This window comes from Sturnira hondurensis, unplaced genomic scaffold (genome assembly GCF_014824575.4).
Source record: "Sturnira hondurensis isolate 20B ecotype Veracruz unplaced genomic scaffold, ASM1482457v3 Scaffold0010428, whole genome shotgun sequence".
Lineage (NCBI taxonomy): Eukaryota > Metazoa > Chordata > Mammalia > Chiroptera > Phyllostomidae > Sturnira > Sturnira hondurensis.
Window position 1 is genome coordinate 6,183,909 of NW_028083059.1, and position 22,942 is coordinate 6,206,850.

General features: G+C 37.4%; 1 protein-coding gene across 3 annotated transcripts in view; it reads left to right on the forward strand.

The window, feature by feature from the left end:
- The window catches only part of COL8A1 (collagen type VIII alpha 1 chain), a 157,717-nt gene that overhangs the window by 87,143 nt on the left and 47,632 nt on the right, over positions 1–22,942 (forward strand). For all 3 annotated transcript variants that reach the window (XM_037058924.1, XM_037058922.1, XM_037058925.1), the window contains one exon: positions 13,029–13,146. The gene's annotated coding sequence lies outside the window, so the exon portion shown is untranslated. The remainder of the gene's footprint in view (positions 1–13,028; positions 13,147–22,942) is intronic.

Consider the following 22,942-nt stretch of genomic DNA (forward strand, 5'->3'; position numbering starts at 1 on the left):
ACCTGAAGCTTTCTTCCTCACAATTCAATGTGATATCATGACATAAGGATAATAATAATGTATAGATCTTCATTATAATATATAGGGAGGTTCAATGTAATTATATTCACCAAAAAGCAGCCTTTCATACAAATATATCATGTGAGTTGGAATAATGTCTGAAAAACCTAAGTTAAAACAATCTTTTCCATCATTGTGAGCTATGGGTGAATTGGGTTATCATTGCACAGTGAGCTACTTAGTGCTTAGAGTATCGGGAAAATGAAATAACAGTCTGTATGTTCAAAACCCAGAGCCTAGTTCTGGACTATCAGCTTTAAAAAAGAAAATGAAGACATCTTTGGTTTTGGAGTTAAACTGGCAGAAAAAAAACCCATTTCATTCAAGACCTTAGAAAGATGGCGAGGAGTTTCTAAGAACCAAAACAAACGGGGGGAAGACCCTCATAATGATTCTCCTCGCCCCACTTTTCCCACCCTACTCTGTGATTTCACTGTGGTGAGAGGAATGGAGGGTAAGCGGCAGGCAAACAAGGGGCAGGAAAGGAGTGGTGAAGTGAAGAATGAAAAAATAGAAAGATGAAAGGCGGTGACAAAACATTTTCTAGGTCACTCAGACTTTCAAAAGTAGCACTAAAGATGGGGGCACAAGCATACTGTGCCACCGCCTCCAACACCAAAGCCAGGAGGCACGCCTACTGTATACATTTTACTCAGGGAGATGTTGTGTGAGCCATGTGGTGCAAGACAGGACAAAAACATGAAAAGAACCATTGGAAATGTCAGCTGATTGCTAGGCAGACCAGTCAGGCAGCCAGTGAGCCCAGAACACTTGATTTGTGCTCTGTTGGTAGAAAAGCTTCTGCCACAGCCTAGATGGACAGGACTGAGAGAGGAAGAGTGGGGCAGGGTGATGCTCACAGAAGAGCAAAGGAAATGGCTTAAAACCCAGGTAGATTGATTGTTTGTGACAGAAAAGGAATTGCTAACCACTTTGTAATAGAAGTGGAATGGCTCACGTTTATACACTTACTAATCTCATTTTGCTATCTGGAGTATGATTAAATTTGGACTTCCCTTGTTTAATTAGCCATTAGGTTTGATGAAGAACATTTTTCAACTTGAGCAGAAAATGACTTGAAAGGAAGGTGTGTCTGCAAGGGAAGGGGCAAGAGCAGGCCAGGCTGATGCATGAAAAGCAAGAGTACAAGAAAATATCTACCTGAGAATGTTTCAGCAGATGTGACTTTTGAAGTGAGGCAGGTGATGTGGCTGGCCCTAGTTTGCTTTGTGATGCTTAATTCAAAGTTCAGCAAAAGTTTAAAAGGAAATGAAGTGAAAATTGATCACTCAATAATAGAATCACTGGGAAAAAGTCCTTCCCCCAAATATTTCTGCCATGGAATTTGTAAAATGTCCTACTTTTGAAAATTTGCTTCAATACTATAATCTTTTTAATTCCATATTTTTCAAGTGTTTTAAATATAGAAATAATCATTTAAAGGGAACGCTATGTGTTATCATATTCTCCAAATGCTCATTTTGTTAGGACAGACTTTAGAAGAGTCCAGGGCATGGAAGACAGGAACTATATTTATGTGGCTAGAAGGGATGGAGAAGTATAACCTCCTTTCCAGTGGACTAAAAGCTATTTCATATAGACACTCATAGATGATATCAGTGGCTTTGCAAAAACACCCAGGTAATAATAAACTGAAAAATGATGTATCGTATGCTAGCTAATATGTGTGCCCTTTTGATATATCATTTGGCATTGATATATCATTTGATATATCAAATGGCACTGATATATCATTTAAACAGGAATAGCTACCCAAGATATATTAAAATACGTTTTTGAGTTAAACCTCAATTTAATAATTTTAAAAATAAAGTTTAGAGGTTCTTGATTGAGAAGTCAGTAATAGGATGATGCACATTGACTTTTCTGGGTAAAAATAATGGCAGTTAAAAGAGCTGCTCTTTTTTGCCCCAGGACTACTCAGAACGTATTCATAGAATTTTTGGTCCTTAAAGGTAGAAAAACCCTTAAAATTACTCTGTCCATTTTCCCATTTTATATTATAGTTGCAAAGAACAAGGCACTCCACCCATTATGATATCTAGACATAAATTGCTTGCCCAAGACGTTAAGAGCTCGAAGTGGACATCAATATATTAAGACAATCATCTCACCCATTCCAAGAAAGCACATACTACAAATCCCAATATTCTTTTAGATTTTTATGATCTAATAAATACCATCTGATTGGAACTAGAAGAATTGAACATATTGACATATCAATGTTTATAGGATGAACCTCATGTAATCAGTTATGGAAACTCAGGATTTTAAGGGATCCTAGCAGATTGTCTTATCTTGAGAAAAAGCCAGAGGCCAAAGTAATATAGATAACATTAGAAATAGAAGTTCTGTGTGTCCAGGAAAGAAGACTGATGGGTGTGAACAGCTCTATATAGAGAAATGGCTATTAAGGGTAGTACTCTCCTCTCTAACAAGGGAAGAAGAAGAAGAAGAGGAAATTCATTTAAATTACAACCAAAGGAATTTAAGCTAGATGGAAAGATCTTATTGGCAGCGAAGGTTTTATAAACCCTGGGAAAGATTCCTGAAGAGATTTTAAAATTCCCTATCTGGATATATTTAAGAGAAGAGAGATACCTATCAGCTCAGGGTGGCTGAGGTAGAGATCTGCCTGGAATTTGCTTTCAGCTGAATTCTGCAAGTTCAGATTAATTCTGACAATATTCAAGATAGCAAAGACAATAAATGCTGTACAATGGCGAGAAATGGGACCCATGGAAGGAAGAGGGGAAGGAGGGAGGGAGGGAGGAAGGAAAGAGAAAGAGAGAGAGAGAGAAAGAGAGAGAAAGAAAGACTCACCCAAAGTAATCATTTCCTTGGAAAATTGATTGTCATGTGCTAGTTGGTTTTAAGTGGAATGTACAATTATAATACATTCTGGTTTTTATTTTCTTTTTCGCCTGGCTTCCAGTGGACAGAGGTTTATGAAATTTCTCTGGCAGGCTATGCTCTGATTAATACTTTCTTTTTCCTTCTTCTTTAAGCTGGTTACAACCAAATCTCTTAGACAAACCTAGACTTTAGTAGCAATACATGTGCCCTCAGAAGAGATAACTGTGAAAGTAGAAATCTCTCCCCCAACCCCACTCCATAGGAAAACATTTTCCCTCCTAATTTATATAAGCAGGATGATTCCACCACTACCATCACCCTCTCCTTCCTTACCCTCACACAGATTTCCAGCAAGTTCTCTGCAACTTGCAGAATTTCCTCTTATTTCCAGCATACAAACAACACTTGCACTCACAGTTTATACCAAAATTCTCTAATTTGCTGTACTTCTCTGTTTGTACAGCTGTGCACTGGTTTGTGCACTGTGTTCACCACATCTATTGTTGGATTTTTATTTTGAGCAAGGAGTGGAGTCTATTTAAGTTTCTATGCACAGTACTGCATGTGCCCATGCAGGTGGCACCACATGACTGCTCTTGACCGTGATGTTTATTAGCATGTCTGGGTGCTAAAAAAAAATAACAGCATCAAAAACAAAACAAAAATAACTCTATGGATTAACCAGAGCTGGATAGAGGATTCAGTGTGTAGAGTCTGTCATCCCACATCCCACGGTCCTCCTATGTGCTGCCGCCAAAGCCCTAATGAATGTCAAGAACCATCAGGAGTGGAGCGGTGTGGACAAAAACTTAATCAACAACTGGGAAATCTAAAAAAAAATAGGGGAATGCACAGAATATAACATTGTTCTCATTTTGGAGCTTGTCCATCATCACCCTCCTTTCTCTCTTGTGTAAGTCCAATCTTGCTCGGGTTCTCAGTTCAGAACATCATCTGTCAGTGCCCATTGCCATAGGAGGTGGTGATATGTCAGACACTCCATGGAATCCTATCAAGTTCACTGTAGCTTGGTTTTCTTATTTATTTACATGTACAACCCAGGAGGAACAGAAGTCATTTTTATCAGAATGAGTATTTCTTCCTTCCCGCCAATCTGCATACGTGTCCCCTCAAAACTTCCTTTACACTGGTCTTCCTCACTGACCCAAGAGGTCAGAGACAAGTTGATCCATGTTTCTTAGATTGATTAAAATTTTTCAATTACTGTTCAGCCTTAACTCTTCAAAGTTACATCAAAGGAGAAAGGGATTGATGGAAACCCTTTCCTCAGGGAGAGCACAGGAAATAGCATTCCATTTAATTCAACAAATATTTTCTAGACATCAGTTGTGAACCACACACTGTGTGCTGAGTAGACAGAGGGGAGCAAAACACAGACTGTATTTTCAAAACATGTGTGTGTATGTATGTGTGCACAATTAGTTAACTTAAAGTTTTATTAAACTATTAAGTATAAGAAAATTGCTTTATTGTAGAATCATGGCAGGGATTAATATACTTAGCACAGAGCCTGCCATATAAGACATTGTGAATAACTAATAGCTACTACTAAGTTATGGCTTAATTTAGAACAATATATTGTTTGAGACAGCTTTCTCTAGAACCAAATATGACCTTGAATTATGGGCAAAATAGTTTGTCTGGGATGAAAGGAAAACCATCACATTCAAGGGCAGGAAAATTGTCACCTAGAATGTATTTTTCACCAAAAATGGAGCTCAGACTCTTCTTGTGTCCCAAGAGAGTCTGGTTCTCATCCTACTCGTCCTATGAAGAGTTTGCAGTGATTCAGAACCTCGATCCTATCCCAAAGACACACAACACATGTTTTTTTCTCCTTCCGGCTTTCTCCCGCCGTGATGTGGACCATCACTCTTCCACAAGACAAATGACTACAAAGATACACTTGATTTTTAACATTTATTTCAAAGGTAAATAAAATTATTATTTCAGGGCATCATTTTATTACTTAGCTACTGACTCAATATCATCAGTCAGTCTACAGCAAGAACAAATTATCTTTTCACTGTAGCCAAAACTAAGTCAAATTTTACTCACTCAAGGCATTTTCTAAACTTTCAAAACAAATTGCTTCACAAGTTATCTTAGATGAGGTATAATGTTTAGCTATTTAATTACCTATTTAGTTGTATGGATGAATATATGAGTAGATTAGAATGCAAAAGACGAGATGGCTGAAGAACGATATCTTAATAGAGGTACTTACCTAAACAAAGAAATCCACTGATTTTGCACTTTTTAGTTCAATTTAAGCACAGCTGTGTAATGCCAAATATCTAGAAAACTGAAAGGAGCCCTCATATTTGATACTCCATGAATAGGTACCTTACAAAAACCTGGTTTTAGTATTTTTCCTGAACTGTTAGTTGGAAGACCGTTGACCACACCTGGAATCACCATTAGCTTCTCAGTATTTTATCCTGTCTGAAGGTTCATCGAATGGCTTCATTTGGAAAAAAAAAGGTTTAATTTTACCTTCTATATTTTCTCAGCAAGGATGAGGGACTTTGGGGAAATATTTGAAATATTTCTATCTATTGCAAAAGTATGAGAAGAATGCACCTGCAATAAAAATCTCAGAGACTATTTCCCATCAAATATTGTCATCTCAGTTGTACATAAGGGCCTAATGGCAGATTCCAACCAGCGAAGCTGTGGCTTTCCAGTGCTCTGACACGAAGTCACTGTTTTTCACATTTACTCACATGTTAAAGTATTGACTGATGTCTCATTCCAACCTTTCTTGTTGTAAAATAACAAAATCTGAAGATTTCAGGTAGACTTCAGATGTTCAGATCTTTTCAGTCCTTTCCCCCGCAAATCTCAACTTCTTTCAGCTTTGTGACTATGGAGTGCTGTCATGAAACCACTACATGGGTGTTATAAAGGAAAATTAATGTTCATCTAACCATAATGTACCCAAAAGAAAACCAATGATCCAACAACCCAGACCTCCAGTGGTGGCTCAGTGCCGCCTTAGATTTTGTTTCCTTTTTTTCGATTTGTCAAGATTTAGTTGTTAGTTCAGAACCGATCCTGTTTTTATAGAATTCTCAATCCTAGAGTTTATCCTTAATCCTTAAGGTTGAGACTCTGCAACCTTAAGTTTTTGAAAACATCAGCTGAAGAAGGAAGGAGTTCCTTCGGATGAATAGAAAAGGGGAACTGGGTCCTCCTACCCCTTCCTGCAGCTCTCCAAACAGGAACTATTAAGCTGCACTGAAATCAAATCAGATGTGCTACTCCATAGGACAGTAAAGGTCGTTTCCAGGAACCTCAACGTTTCTCACCCTATTGTCTTTTTCTAGGTCCTGGCATTTCTAAACAATCCAGACACACAGCTCCTGTGGAAATCTTGTGCCCAATTTAATAGCATTGTTGATCAATGAGTATTTGTGGTGCTGCAGACCATGCCCAGGAATCATTAACATAAATGGTAGTGTCCCTTGAAAAACCTGAAATTAAACTCTCGTATAATGTCAATGGGGGTAACAACAGGCAGTTCCTTTGTTTTACAACTTGTGTGAAAGAACGGAGTCTGTCTTTCCGTTAACTCATTTGTGCATGGTTGTAGGAATTAGATGAAGCTACCCAGGGGACACACTTAGTCAGAAGACTGGCCCAAAGAACATGTTTATTAAACGTGCATTTCCTTTCCCTTGAAGAATCATAAGAATGTGGACAGCCTGCTTTGCAGCTGAAATTAAAAATTAGTGGGGATAGATGATGTTGAAATATACATCATGTTTTATATATGCATATAACACATGAATGTTATATAATTTCTGAAATAGTGTGGTACTTCTCTAAATAGCAAGTCATATTTTTCTCATGGACTTTATAAAAATAGATTTCATAACTGTAGAATCTCATGATCGAACCAGACCATAGAGGCCTAACCACTAAGGTTTCTATTTTTTTGAGTAAATGGCACCAAGAAGAACAGGCTTTTTCTTGTATTTTTGTTGGGATATAATTGACATATAAATTTATATTAATTTTAGGGATATAACATAATGAATCAATATTTATATATATGTATACAAAGTCATCACCGCAATAAGTCTAGTTAACATGCACCATCAAACATAGTTACATTTTTTTCTTGTGATGACAACTTTTAAGATCTCTCTTAAAGCAACTTTCAAACACATAACACAGAATCATTAACTATAGTCAACATGTCATGCATTACAAAGAAGAAAAGTTTTAAGTCCTGTCTACCCAATAGGGTAAATAAGGTATCTCCTCATCCTAGAACCAGCCTCAGAAAAAAATGACACACTGTTTTCAACACTTTCGTTATTGAAAAGAGAGTCTAGTTTCTCCTCCAGTAAATAAATCACATGTTCGACAGGAATAAAAATATTGCTGGGAGGTGCCCAGTCTTCATTTCAAAGCAAGGAGCTGGTTGAGTGCTCGCACAGTTTTCACAGTGTCTGATTTGACAGAGAAACTCTCATCACACTCCTGAACTACTTTTATGGTGTTCTGATTTTGTTTGTGAGTTTTTCTTTTTTCAAAATTGAAGCAATGTACTGAACTGTAATCAGAACCATCAAAGCTTTTAAAAATGCCCATATAATTCACAATTTCTGTGTTTTAAAATAATGTCAAATGCTGTTTTTTTTCTATACTACTAAGCTCTGTGTTTCAGAAGTGCATAAAGTACTGCAAGACATCTAGCAAGCACTTACAAAACACCTACCATCAATCCTAGTTCAATCCTAGTTCTGGTTGCCAAGGATGTTACAGGAAACAAAACAAGTTCCCTGCTCGAAGGAGGGGTGGGAGAGAAGAAGCATTGGTTGAGGCACACTGTACACCAACTCCTGTGAAATAGAGAGAATTAGAGACACATGAATATAAGTGGTTGGGATTAGATTGGATGGTCAAGAAAAACCTCTCTGAAGAAGTGACATGCAAGTTGAGATTCAAATGGCGAAGGACCCAGCAGTGTTCCAGGGGAAGAGAATTCCAGGCAGAGGAAGAAGAGCCCAGGCCTGAAAGTGGGGACCAGCATGATGTTCTTCATAAGCAGAAGGCCAGTGTGGCTACAGTGTAGAGGACAAGAGAGAAAAGGGGCAATATTGTATGTAAAGTAGGAATCAGATGAGACACGGAACCCCCTTGCAAAAAGTTGAGGTTTGTTCTCATGCAGGGGAATGGTATGATCTGATTTACTTTTTCAAAGTTTACCACATCTGTCAGTAGACAGCTGAGCATGAGTATGTGCATGTTTGTGTGCAATTGGAACCACTGAAGAATTGTAAGTGAAAAACCTGACTCACTTATGTGTGTTTCCAATATTTCTCTGACTATGGCGTGGAGACCAAACTGTGGTGCAAAGCGGTATACAGAAGGAGCCAGAGTGGAAGAACCTTTAGTTCTTTAGTGAATTGGGGAAGGAATATGAATTTGGAAATGGAGCTCAGAGGGTATCCTTTATTGTGAAAAAATAGATAATACTTATTGAGAAACTATTATGCCTATTATATACAATTGCATTTAATTATCACTCTCCCCAATGGACTAGGTATTTAGGCCCATTTCCTTTATATGTAAACTGAAACTCAGAAAGATAAATCAAATTTGGAAATACCCAGAGGAAGTAGGGGCAGCTGCAGCACTCTGAGCCTGGTCTGTGTGACCATCAAGTCCTCGTTTTTTCTACTCTGTTCTCATGTGCCAAGGTCAGGATTAGCAGATAAAATTCCTTTAAAATTTTACTCTAAGTAATCAAATAATATTCTGTATTATAAAATATATAATTTACTTAACTGCATTGACATTTAGATTGCTTCTATATCTTTTGCTTCTCAAATTAAAACTATAATAAACATTTTCTATTTTATCTCTTTTCTGATTACTTCCTTACCTCAATTCCTAGATTCCTAGCAAAGTTGAAGAATATGATATTTTAAAAGTTCTGCATATACAGTATCAAGTTATTTTCCAAAAAGTCTGTGCCATTTGTACTCTTACCCAACCCAAACCAACATTAAATATTACCTTTGTCCTTGCCAATTTTGGGGTAACCAAAATTGTAACCCCATTGTTTAATTCACCTTTTCTTTACTTGCTGATGAGATTGAACTTTTTTACATGTTTATTAGACATTTTATTTTTCTTTTGTGCATTTTATGTTCATTTAATTAGTCTTCCTATACAGTGCTAGTCATTTGTTCTTGGTGTTTGTAAGAGCCCTTTATACAGGAAAGAAACTAAGAATGTTTTGTCAATTTTGGCAAATAACTTCCCAGAGTATCTTTTACATTCAATTTTTCAAAATTTTATTGTGAAAATATTACACATAAAAAAGAGTATGCTCCAGTTTTCTGGCATAACAACCCATGTTAATATTTAGTGGCTTAAAGCTACATGTGCCTTATTTTATCTCACAGTTGTATGGGTCTTGGCTGGGAGTTTTTTCTACTGTTGTGGATTTCTCACCCGGCAGACTAGCTGATCTAAAGGGCCCCAAATGGCTTCACTCATGCTTAACGCCCTGGCAGGGGCAGAAGGAAGGCCAGCCCTCTGGCATCACCAACTGGAGCACCACATGTGGATGCTACTGTACTCTGGTCTCAGGGCATTCAGACTCCTTACCTGGAGTCTCAGGGCCGCAAAGGGCAGCGCTGCAGTGCATAAGGCAGCACTGTTTTGGTCTTCCATGACTCATCATCAGAAGCTATATAGTGCCATCTCTTCTGTGCTCTGTTGGTAAAAGCAGTCACAGGCCTCCCAGATTCAGTGGGAGGGAACACAGGAGGGTCAAAGAATCTGTGGCCATATTTTAAAACCTCCATATGGTATAAATATTTTTTAAGATTTTATTTATTTATCCTTAGAGGGGAAGGGAAGGAGAGAAGGAGAGAAATATCAATGTATGGTTGCCTCTCTGAGTCCCCTGCTGGGAACTGGCCTGCAACTCAGGCATGTGCCCTGACTGGGAATCGAACCGCAATCGTGTGGTTCGCAGGCCCGCACTCAATCCACTGAGCTACACCAGCCAGGGCTTATGGTATAAAATTTTTAAAACAACTAAGCAAACTCTTCTTCACCTTTTAATTTTGTTTATAATATTTTATATGCAACTGGTTCTAATGTATTTATATAAATAAATGTATCCCCTTTTTCCTCTAGTTTCTTTGTAGTTAGTTTTTAAAAATTATTTTCAAAGCATTGGTCTGGAAAATCAAGGGTATTATCAATTAATATATTTTGAGATGAGACTTAATGGACTTCAGTTACTTCAAGTACTATGTATTGTGGTTTCATTCATTTAATTTAACTTTGAATCCTTTTCACCCTTAAATTTTCATCAGTGACACACTTGAAAATTCATCTAAAAATTCAGATTGAACCATATATTTAATTCTGCATTTGTTCTGCAAAGGAAAACAAGAAACCTGACTAAATAGTTCTCACTTAGTACTTTGCCACATTCTGGCTCGTTCTTCCAATGTGAACTGAAATACAATCAGCTGCATATGGCCTGTGTCGCTAATAGTTCCCTTCAGGTCTTGCACTGATGCTTGAAAGTTGAATAATTTGATTCATTTCAGAAGTTGTAATTGTAGCACTCCCTCTTACAATGTTTTGAATGGCAGAGTAAAAAAATGTGTCATCACATAACAGCCAAAAATATCTTTTAGTTAGTAATTATTTTAAAGGACACTCTTCTGGCTCATAAAGAGGAAAGAATTCCTTGTAAACATATGTGGTAAACACTCAATAAATGCTGAATGATGATGCTCATTTCATGTTCTAAAAATGGTAATTGAGGTTTTTTAGTTATTGTCTCCAATATTGCATTTCAGAAACTGCTCTCTTCATCTCTCTGGGTGTGGAACTCAGAAAGCTGTGCAGAGAGAAGTAAATGGAGTAAGATGTGTGACACACACCTCGTAGTGATCCTCAGCATTTCCATTTACTCTGTGTATCTTTCTCCTGTTTTACTTTCACCATATCCAAGGAAAAATAAATTTTGGGAAGACAGTGGGAAACAATCTTGTCATCTAACGCAATTAATCATCAGGAGGGCAGGAGCTGTATCTATTTTCCCCCAGCATTTTATCTCCTATACTAACCGTTGTGCCTTGTACATAGTATTCCTAAATGGATTTGTATTGGAAAATGACTTGGGAAGAGGTGCCAAAGCATTTTTTCAGCCCACTTCTGCTCTCCAGGCTGAATCCACAGATTTTTTTTCATGGAGACAGCTATGTGCATATCGGTCTCTATGACCTGCCAGCCATACCTTACAAGAAATGGACTGAAAAAGTCAAGTCCTTGAGTTCACTTACTGTCATTGAACTTTATTACTGGAGATAATTTGAAAGCCCACAGCTTTCCAGAGATAAAGGTTCTCAAACCACCTAAGTCTAACCCAAACTTTATGTCTGAATATCCACAAGTTGAGCCAAAGTTCAGAACTTGCTGTTTCCACCTTTGGGCCTGTGCACATGCTGTGAGGGCTTCCTGCGGAGGGCCACGTGGTGGAGTCTGGGCCTTGCGTTCTGGGGACAATCATGCTTTATAGACACTTAGCACCTAGAAAACATTCAAGAAGTTTTTTATTTCATGTTGAATACCGAATGCAGATACACTCTAAAAATTATGATTTCCAATAAGGTAGCCACTAGCCACAAGCGTGTATTTAAATTTAAGTTAATTAAAATTAAATGAAACTACAAATTCAGCTCCACATTTGCACTAACCACATTTCGCGTGCTCAGTGGACACCGTGACGAATGGTGCAAGTGCTGGACATTCTCACTGTCACAGGAAGTTGTGTTGACTAGTACTGGTCTAGAATATATCACTTATATGGCATTGCAGAAATTCTGAACGGGATATCCAATTCTGCAATTATTTTCTAATCAATCAAGTTTAGCTTTCAAATCTTTTTCTTTATCTAAATGTCTGAAGCTGTTCCTATTTAATCTTTTTTGAACAACAAGTGTTGATAATAGTTCCTAAACAAGTCTCTGTGAAATATAACAAAACTAAATAAAGTATTTATTATCCAAAGGACAGAGTTAAATTTCTGAAACTCAGTTCAAGTGGGAATAAGTCCCATACAGTTTGTAAAAAGTCTAAATTATGGGTGATTCATAAAATATCTTCAACAAAATTACATGAAAAGCTCAAACTAAAACCTAAAAGTGTTGCCGAGTAAAGCCCTATCAAACCTGATTTGATGAATAACGCAGAATAATTTCTAGCTCAAACAGTGTTGTACACAAATCGGTGAAAAATGTGTTGCTGGAAGAGCTCACTTTTCTAAAATAAACCTAACTTTTCTCCCTGGGGTATAACTTCCTCATAAATTTGCTTCCTCTATAGCCAATGCCCAAATCCGTTCTCAACTATCTCGGATTTGTACTAATGGCAGTGATTTTAGTGAGAACTAAAATCATGGTTATTTGATATTAGCACATCAAATAACCATGAATGGCAGTAAAGATAGGCAATAAATTGTTTATTTGAACAGAAACTATATATACTATATGTGTGAAAACAAATTAAGTACATATTTGTATATATAGAAACACTCAAAAAAATTCTCTCTCCTAATCAGCATACAAATATTCCTAATATTTCCTAAATGTGCATTTAAATCTTGTCAAATAATGCTGTTTTTTACTGAAGTGTGCTTTTATTCATTCCTATTATGTAATTTGTCTTAAGATCCAAAAACAATACACTTTGATAATTCAGCTTCTTGTTATCTCCCAATTGACTAAAAGCAGCTACTTTCAAACTTTTTTCATCTCGTGGCACACATAAACTAGTTACTAAAATTCTGTGGCACACCAAAAAAACATGTTTTTGGCCTATCTGACAAAAAAAAAGATAATTTCGATTCATTTACACCAGACAGCTATTATTGTGTTGGCCGTTGTCATTGTTTTTACTTGACAGTTTGAGGGAAAAGAGGCCAGTGTCCCTGACTAAATAGTCAGGTATTGCATGTTTTAAACAATTTACGGCACGGTAGTTGAAAATCGCTGAGTAAAAGTATCCTGTTTTTTCTACTTCAGTCGCAGTTACAGACGTGCAGCAGCATCTGGTGAAGAGACAGAAACCAGCCCCAGGCGTGCCGCAGGAAGGCACGGGCTAGGACGCTGGTCCTGATTCCACAGGCAGCCACGTCTAAATGTAAGTGTGAGAAGTGATGGAGGGCTGCGCAGCAGTCTGGCCGCCTGGTCCACAGGGGAAGCTGAGGCGGAAAGGCGCTGGGGGAAGCCCAGGGGCGGTTGGCAGACGCTGGGGTATCCAGCCTGCCTGCAGTTCCTATCTCCTATCGCCATCTCCACCACTGCAACGGCCTACACACCATTGCTACTAATGCCAGCTTTTCAAATCCCTGACAATAAATACATGTGCAGAGTGTGATTCTAGCTGTTTTTTTAAGTCCAGGCATGTTGAATAGAGTCTTAAAATAATCATTTCCATAGGCCCTGACTAGGTTATCCAAGTGTTCACCAGATGCTAGCAGCTAGATTTTGCAGAGGAGAATTGCTAACTTAAGCTGCTTTTCATGATTCAGCAGAGGGTTTTAAGTAATAAAAGATCTGGAGATTTGTAAAATAAATAATTCGAGTGCAAATGGGAAAATTAAAATAATCTTATCATCTCCTAGTCATATTTATATGTGCTTTTCTACCATTATCAAATTTCTCTTAATTGGGCCAATTTTTTTTCTGGCTGATATTTTATAGTTTTAAGTTATGAGTTGTAATGAAGAAATGATTCCTTTCAGATGACTGCAGTGGCATGTACTAAATTTTCCTAAATGCAACCTAGGAAATATGAAACAGAGTGTGATATAACAAATACAATTTTATTCACGTTATTGAATACATTCACAGTGAAAAATAATAACAGTATACCAGAGTCTCTTTTATACCTTGATTTCTTAGTAGAAGTGATTAAAATATGAAGTACATTGTTAACTCTTTTATTTCAATGGAAAAAAAATACCATCCATTTCTGACAAGTAGACATTATCTCATAGTGTCCACAGCCATCTTATGCCGATTACTATTGCCTGGTTTTAAGTGTGACTTTTGGACACACAAGCCAATATTTCCTAATATTTAATAGTACAATGACTTTTTATAGCCTATTTAATTTTATTTAGTAATTTAAATAATGAATAGTTAAGATTCCTCAGATTTTTGTGTTCTGGCTAGAGGTGCTCTTGAACAAAACAGAAAAGCGCAGCCTGAAGTCCTGCAGTTAACGCCACGTGACCACATCCGGTCTGTAACGAGTCCATGCTGAGGTCCTAGAGAAATTCACACATGTTAATAACTCTCCTAAGGTACCACCACATTTTTACTACAGGTACCACTACTTATTTTGTCTGGATTTTCATCAAGGCCAGATGTGAATCAAACACAATATTTAAAACACAAAACCATTGTATAAAAAAAAATGCTCATTTAAGCAACAGGTTAGAGGACCCACGCCTATCACACATGTTGGAGACCCTGATGAAGGAGTCAGGATTCCAGTTACAGCCCTTAGGTCAGGGTGAGGCTCTGAACCCAATCCAGGAAGACTGTAATCGTGGCAACAAACGGCAGCCCAGCTTCTGGATTCTCAGTAACAAAATCTTGCTGCCAAGGGCACTGATGGGCTCACTCAGTAAAAAATTACAATAGTAATGTTAAGCTAAATCATAAAAAGGCAGAAGGTGGTTATTACAGGGCAGAGGAGAGAAATTGCTTGTAAAGTTATGGTGAAAATATCAAAAATACATTTATTAGACTTTTTAAAAAGTAAGCCTTGATTTTAAACTGGGATGCAAAGGCAGTAAAATATAAAGTTTACTCAATAAAATATTTCATTCAATGGTCAACAGCAATGAAAATAAAAGTTATATGTATTCAACATGGTCATCAAGTTTCAGTAAAAATAAACTTGGCTCATGCTTAATTTCACATAGTATAAAACTCTAAATATTTTATGTGATTTTTAAGATCTGTGAAGCAATTTATTTGCAACAAATGTAGAAAATGGCTCAGAAAATTTAAATATGAAAACCATGATAGGGTTACAAATAAGGAAAATGGAAATGAGCTATGATAACTCATTTTCTGTGTGCCCTCCAAAGAGTAAAGGATGGGACCTTGTAAATTATTTTTGAATAATCTAGAATTTCCTTTCTGATTATCTTTTTACTTCCCGAAAATATGGATTCCTGAGTCATATAACATATACATTTTGGTAGGCATATCCTATCTTTTCTTCAAGTTAAATAAACAACATATCTCTTAGTGGCAATCACTGTAGAAACAAATTCCTTTTGCTCATCAAAATATCTAATGTGCCTTATACATTAAGCACAAATAAATGTAGGTTGAACTGTGTTGTTCTCACTTTTTGTTTAGAGATTAATGTATCTCTTGGATTCACACTAGAGAGGTGGTATCTCACACATGGGAATTAATGAGCTACATCTGTAACCGAAAATAATCCGTGGAAAACCTGTCGAATTGATCCATATCTGTTTTATTAATCAAACCCACTACGGAAGGGCTTTCTTGTGGTTGTACCATATTTTGGAGATAAATAAAGTAGGGAAACCACAGTCCAATTTAGAAGTTGTTTGAAACTTTGAAGAATGCAAGGTTTTACATTATATGACAGCAATAAAGTCCAATCCTTGATAGTTGTAGTTCTGATATATAGGTATATAAATACCCTGTATGGATAGTTTTACTGAAGAACATTATAACAGTGGCCAAGATACCCTAACTATTTAATATGGAATTTACTTCTTACTGCCACTCTCTTCCTTCTTCATTTTTTTTTAATAAAAAGTGTTTGGGGTTTGGGAGGCAGGTTGGGGTTTTTTGTTGTTTGTTTTTTTGTTTTTAATTTTTTAAAGCCAGCTTGGTATGAACAGGCTTTAGTTGAAGCAGATGGCTGGAAGTCAGAAGCCCCAGATTCTATCCTTGATTCTCCTACCAACTTGGAATGTGGCCTCGGGCAAGTCATGAGAGTAAATCTACAAAAAAAGGGTAATAATGCCTTACATGTGTATAGTGCTTTTATGATCTAAAAGAGCACTTTCACATATAATATCTTATTTAATCTTTCCCACAGTCTCCTATGAGGAGTATGGCACTTATTACCAAGCTCCCTTATACAGAGTAGGAATTTGAGACCCAGGGAATCTAAATCACTTGTTCACAGCCACGTCAATATGAAATGTCAGAGCCAGGAACAGACTGGTTAGTGATTCCAAGTTAGTCTTTTGTCTTTTTTTCTCTGCACCACGCTGCTGCCCTCTGGTGCCTTCACAGTGGGAATGACTGGAGCGGTGCTGTCCAGTATGGTGGCCGAGGGTCACACCTAGTGACAGAGACACATGTGCTGAGATGCACTCTGAGGACAGAATCTGCTCACGATTTCTAAGACTTTGAACAAAAAGGATGTAAAATATCTCATTAATATTTTATATTGTTTGCATGTTAAAATGATATTACTTTAGGCATCTTGAGTTAAATAAAACATATTATTAAAATGAATTCCCCCTGTTTCCTTTAACTTTTTAAATGTGGCCACTGGAAAATATGCAGTCACACATGTGGCTTACACTGATTCCATCGGACAGTGCTGGGCTGGAGGATTCCATTGTTCGAAGCCCACAGATGGGTTTCACTGTGCAGGCCGTGTTTACGCACCTGTCTGGATGTGTCTGGGACGAATTTCCAAAGACTCTGTCAAACACAGAGCAGTGTACATTAGCAGCAGTAACTTGGTCATTCTCACACATCTTCCACATCCAGAGGAAATCTCAGACTTCATTCATCAATGCCTCAAATTGCTCATTCACTGAAAGGGGCCATGTTGTACTTGTCGAATGCTTGAAAGGCTTACAGTAAAAGCACCATGGAAAGAACTATAAATTATATTTATGGCTCTGTAGCACACTTTATTTTAAAATATGTTCCCATTAAACATTATGAATGAATGAGATGTTAGACTATTAGGTAATATAGGCAATTTAAAATAATAATTACATATAAATTTATTATCAAATATAGCACATTTTATTTCCCTACCAACTCTTTAAGATACTTTATGTGTAATTCCTAAAGAAGTACTTTATTCTCGTTATGGAAAATTTAAGTCAAGATCCTCAGAGAAAAAAATGGGTTCTTTTTAAGAAGAAAAAAATAGTAACAAATAGCCCAGATCACTGAAAGCTAGTATCTATCTGGCATTTACTCTCTGGGCCTAAGCACTATGCAAACAAGTAGACCATCTTAGCTCATTTAAAGCCTTAGCAACAGGGCTAAGCAGAACGGAAGCTCTTAACCATCATGGTCTCCTATGTCAATGCTGTTTGAAATCACAGTGCAACCTATCATGGCAGTAATAGAATATTTGGAACTGTTTCATTTCGTTCACTTCAACTCCAGAAGTGTTCACCCAGCAGATAAGCAGACCAGGAACAGTTGCACACACTGAAGGAGTATCAGACAGCACTCTGCCCTGTAAGAGTGCACGTATCAGTAGGCTTGTGAACGTGGTTTTGAACAATGCATCTTTATAAACAAGGCTATATGAAGGAGGAGTTACCCTTCACTTTCTCACAGGTATCTTTATGTTACAATATAATTTTTTATAGCATCATTCCCCAGTATGTTAAAGTTACCTATTGTTTATAGAGCAAAGGTCTCAACACACACGTACACACACACACACATATTACTACATAAATATATATATATGAATTTCAGAGGCTTGCTCTTCTCTGTATATTATATCCACTGGGGGAAAGTGGGCTGGAGTTACCTTAAATCTTTTCTGCAAAAATGAGGGATGAAAACCAACAAACAAAAAGGGAACCTAAATCAAAATGGCACTGAAAATCACAAAATAGTGAAAAGAGTTTTGTAAACTTTTGTACATTAATATTATCTTTGAAGATAGAGATTAAACTTATGTATATAAACTATTTTTAAAAGAAGACTTCACATTATAATATGTAATTTGTTGACAATTTTTTAATGTTCATGATTACCTAGAATAAATTAAAAAGAAAAATATTACCAGTAGCTAACTTCGGTTGACAGAATTTTAGGTATTTTTACGTCATTATTTATACTTTTTAATAATAATTCCAGAACAAACATACATTGCTTTTGTAACGAGTAAAGAGAAAATTATCCTAATAACTCTAAAATCATTTTCAAATGAGAATTGCAAACATTATCTGGGAGGGAGTAAAATGCAAATTTTGTTCTCGATCATCAAATTTTAAAGTAACAGTATTTTTATAGGTTCTTTTTTGCAGGAGTTATTGACCTTCCTTTGATTCAAGGTAAAGCAACCAGTATATTATTCGAGGTCTCTAGACAAGGAAGGTAAAACTTGGATTATTGGTTTTCTTAGATTTTCTTAAGAAAGCAGTTTTACCCTCAGGTGTGAACATGATAATAAAAATCAAGGTTGTAACATGAACTCTTAAAGCCCAGTTACAACTGGGGCAATGAGAAAAGCAGAGCAGCATGTAAAGTGCACCTACCTTAAAACAAACCTAGGCATCAATCATATCTAAAGATTGATGCTGAAGCTGGCCTGCATCTTAGCCTCTGAGATGTGTACAATTTCATGTCGGAATATATCACATAATAACGTATTTGAGCTGGGTTGCGCCTTAGTGATCCTAAAGAGTAAAGTATAGAGCTTTTTAAGGCACCCCACTTAAAAATACATGGAGAAACATTTCATCTGATAGCTTTTTAATGAAAACACTGACATTTTGCTATAAAGACAAATTAGAAGTGAGTTATTTGTGCCATTTGGTCATTGAATTATAAATCCACAGACTGTTAGAGCTGAAAGGGGCTTTCTAAATTATCTCATCCAATACCAACATTTTTCAGATGAGAAAATTAAGGAACAGAAAAGTTATTTTCTCAGGAAAAAGTGAAATCACTGAAAAATACCCCAGAGAATCCAGAAACTCTGGAAGCTTCCCTAGGAAGAGCTAGGTATCTCAGATCCTATTAGAACTTTATAATTTGAATTTTGATTTGGTTCTGAATACTCCTGTGCAGGGAATATACTAATATTGACTGATATTCATACAATATGTAAAGAGCACATTCCTAGTGAATGTGTATAAAGTAAATATCAAAAATATAACAAAGCCCATGATTTCAGACCAGATGACTTGCTCATTACTCAGCTTCCTTCCTTCAGTGAACTAAGTAATTGAAAGGAGTTTTCTTTGCCACGTTTCACGCACAGCCATCAGGAGGGCTTGTTAAACACTGATTCCACATCTTAAACAAGTTCCCAGGTGTACCGGGGTTGGGGGAGCCACACTTTCAGAACCATTGCTTAATCTTAACACAGGACTAGACAGTCCCCTTGCCACCTGGCAGCAGCATGCTTGATATGCAAATTCACAATAGGAGGTAGTCAGGTAAAACCCAGCCTTCTGCAGGACTGCCCTCAGCAGAATTGGGCATGTGTGGGTGAGTCCTAATTGGGCGTGTGTGGGTGAGCAGCCACAGAAGACTAACTCTGTTGACCTGCAGATCATAACAATTTTGCTTAAAGGCCACTTTGTGGGGAAGGGACAGCCTGAATTCACAAAGTTCAGCTAAAACCTGTGGCAACTGAAGTCCCAGTGGATCACAATGGCCATCTAGTGACAGATTTGAGTTACTGCATTTAGAGACTACAGAAGGAAATGATGCTTTCATTCGGAAATGTTTTTTTACAAAACTACTTTCAAGATGAGAACTCTTGAGATAAGCTCTAATATATTCTCGTCTTATGTGCATTGGTGTCTAAGTACTATAAAAATAAACACATATATGTCACTTTTCAGGCACTGTTCTAATACTTCATACATGGTCACTTAGCCACAGCAGCCCAATAAAATAGATACAATTATTATCCCCATTTTACAGACATGAAATATAACTGCAAATGTACAAAGAAACTAAGAAACTCACCTGAGGTTTCCCAGCCAATAAATTGGTAGAGCTGAAATTGAACCCAGACAGCTCCTGAAGAGACATTACTCCAATCAGCCTCTTCTACAACAGAATCTAAAAGAGTTACTGAAACATGAAAGACAAATACCATATGATCTCACTTATATGTGGAATCTAATAAACAAAATAAACTAACTAGTAAAATAGAATCAGAGGTCTAGAAACATGGAACAGACTGACAGCTGTGAGAGGAGAGGGGAGGGCAGGGACCGATTTTAAAAAGATGAAGAAATCAGTCAAAACGTATACACAGGACCCATGGACATGGCCAACAGTGCGGGGGTTGCCTGAGGGAGGGGTAGCTGGGTGGAGGAGGACAAAGGGGGAAAATCGGGACAACTGTAGTAGCAAAAACAATAACATATTTTTAAAAAATAAAAATTGCCCTGGCTGGTGTGGCCCAGTGCATTAAGTGCTGGCCTGCAAACCTAAGGGTCACCAGTTCAATTCCCAGTTAGAGCACATGCCTGGGTTGTGGGCCAGGTCCCCAGCCAGGGACAACCACACATTGATATTTCTCTCCCTCTCTTCTCCTCTCTCTAAAAATAAATAAAATTTCTAAAAAATAGGAATTAATTAATTAAATAAATGGTTACTGAAACAACTGGCATGTAAACAGTCATCAGTTCCCAGAATGGGTCTGAAAAACGTTATGAAATACAAACTAAAGCAATTAATCTTTTCTGATCCTTCCAAGTGACATCAACCCATGTGCAATAAGGAGATATTTCTACCTGCACACAAAGACCATGATGAAACAAAAAGAACACTAACTTGGAATCAACTTCCAACTTGCTGTGTGACCTTGGATAAGTTGCTTAACCTCTCTGGGCTCTACTTTCTTCATCTACAAAGTAGAAAAACTGAAAATGTAGTTTACATGGTTTTGGAATTTCATTCAGGAAGTTCTTGATTCTAGGCAGTTCTGAACAATGGTTGTTCTGTAGTTTAGTTGTAATTTTGATGGGATTGTGGGAAGATGCAAGTACCTATGCCACCATCTTGACCAGAAATAGGACAGCAGATCTGATCTCCTGGTCTATTGTCCAGAATTGCTAGCACTGGATAATAACACTCATGGAGTTTGCAGAGAAGTGAAGACTTCCAACAGGGAGGTCTATGTTTCACTTCTCTTCTTGGATGCCTCACTTGGTCTGTGCACCAAGTGAGCTCTGCACCCCTGCCTGTTCTGCCTCCTCAAGGGTCCTCAACAAAGGACTTCTCAAGAAAAGTCACATCTTTGCTGGAGGACTGAGATCCACCCTCCCTCACTCCAGAATTCTTTCACCTGAGATTCCTTGTATTTAAAAACCTGGTTCCTGCTTATCGTTTTAGCTCCTCATCTAAGACTTCTCAGTTACCAAACCATCTCTTACCTCAATAAACCAAACACTACATGATAGTTATCAAACAAAAGTACTAGTAGGTCCTGGCTGGTATGGCGTAGTTGGTTGGAGCATTGTCCTGTAAATCCAAAGGTCATAGGTTTGATTCCTGATCAGGGCACATGCGCGGGTTGTAGGTTTGGTCCCTGTTTGGGGCATGTATAAAAGGCAACTGATAGATGTTTCTCTCTCTCCGTTCCTCTTTCTCTCTTTCTCTGGAATCAATAAATATATTTTTTAAAAGTTTTTTTCTTTAAGTGCTAGTGATTTCACTTGTGTTTATAAAACACGCTAAGATCTGCTGGCATAAAGACTTATGATAATGAAGAGGAAAAATCATAGATCTAGAGGAATAAAAAGTAATCATTAAAATATAGTGGAGTAAAATATTAGTTTCTTATTTCAATAGATTGCTTTATGTTATTCCCAGCACTTCTGTATGTTTAAACATCACAGCAAATTCAGAAGCAGGCTAGCTGAGTTTCATTATCAACTTCACTTGAAAAATGAAGGAAATTGAAGCACAAAAATTTTAAATAGCTTGAAAAATATGTGAATGGTGAAGGGTCCACATATCTTAATCATTTGGCCTATGCTTGCTCCACAATTATAGTTTATTTTACAATAAAATTCTGACATCAGATATCTGTCTTATGATCCTTGAGTTAGAAAGAAGTTTTTCTTATACAAATATGACAGAAGTAAAAGATTAATTCAACCTTAAGAATAGCAAAAACTCTTTATTCATTCATTCAAGAAACATGTGTTGAGAATCTGTTATGTGACTGGCACTGTTTTAGGTTTGGGGAGTTTAACAGTGAATGAAGCCAAAAATGACATTCCACCTAAGGGCTTACAGTCTGTCTAGCTGGAGATAATTCAATAAACAAGAAAACAAATAAATAACGCAATGCAGTGTCTGGTAATGAAGAGATGGCCCAAGTAAGGTAAAGGAATAGGGAATGATTGGGGCAGGGTGTTGAGGATACTGCTTTACACTGGATGATCAGGGCAGGTCTCTCTGAAGAGGTGCCATTTGATTAGCCTTCTGACAGAGGCCAGGAGTTACAAGAATCTGAAAGTCAATTTAAGCAGAGGGAGCCGCAAGTGGGAAGACCAAAGGATGGGAGCCCCATGAGCTTGTTTCAGAGTACCAAGGAAACCACTGTCTGGGGTGCAGTGACTGAGGAGATGTTGGGAGGAGGGCAGGGCCAGGTCATGCAGGACTTGCAGGTTGTGGCAGGAGCTCAGAGTTTGCACAAATGGGGGCAGGGAGGCAAGTAGGGTTCTGAAGAGGAGAATGACAAGGCCTGGTCTACATCTTTCAATCATTACTCTGGTTTCTCTGGAGAGATTAGCCTGAGGCAAGAATGAAGGCAGGGACTCCAGCTGAGGAGCTGTTACAGCAGTCTGGGCAATAGCAGCTCAGGATAAGTTTTCATGGAGAGATCTTAAAACTTGGTGACGGATTGAAAATATGAGAAAGACAGATATCAAAAGCAACTTCTAGGTGTGTAAAACAGTCAAGTTCATAGC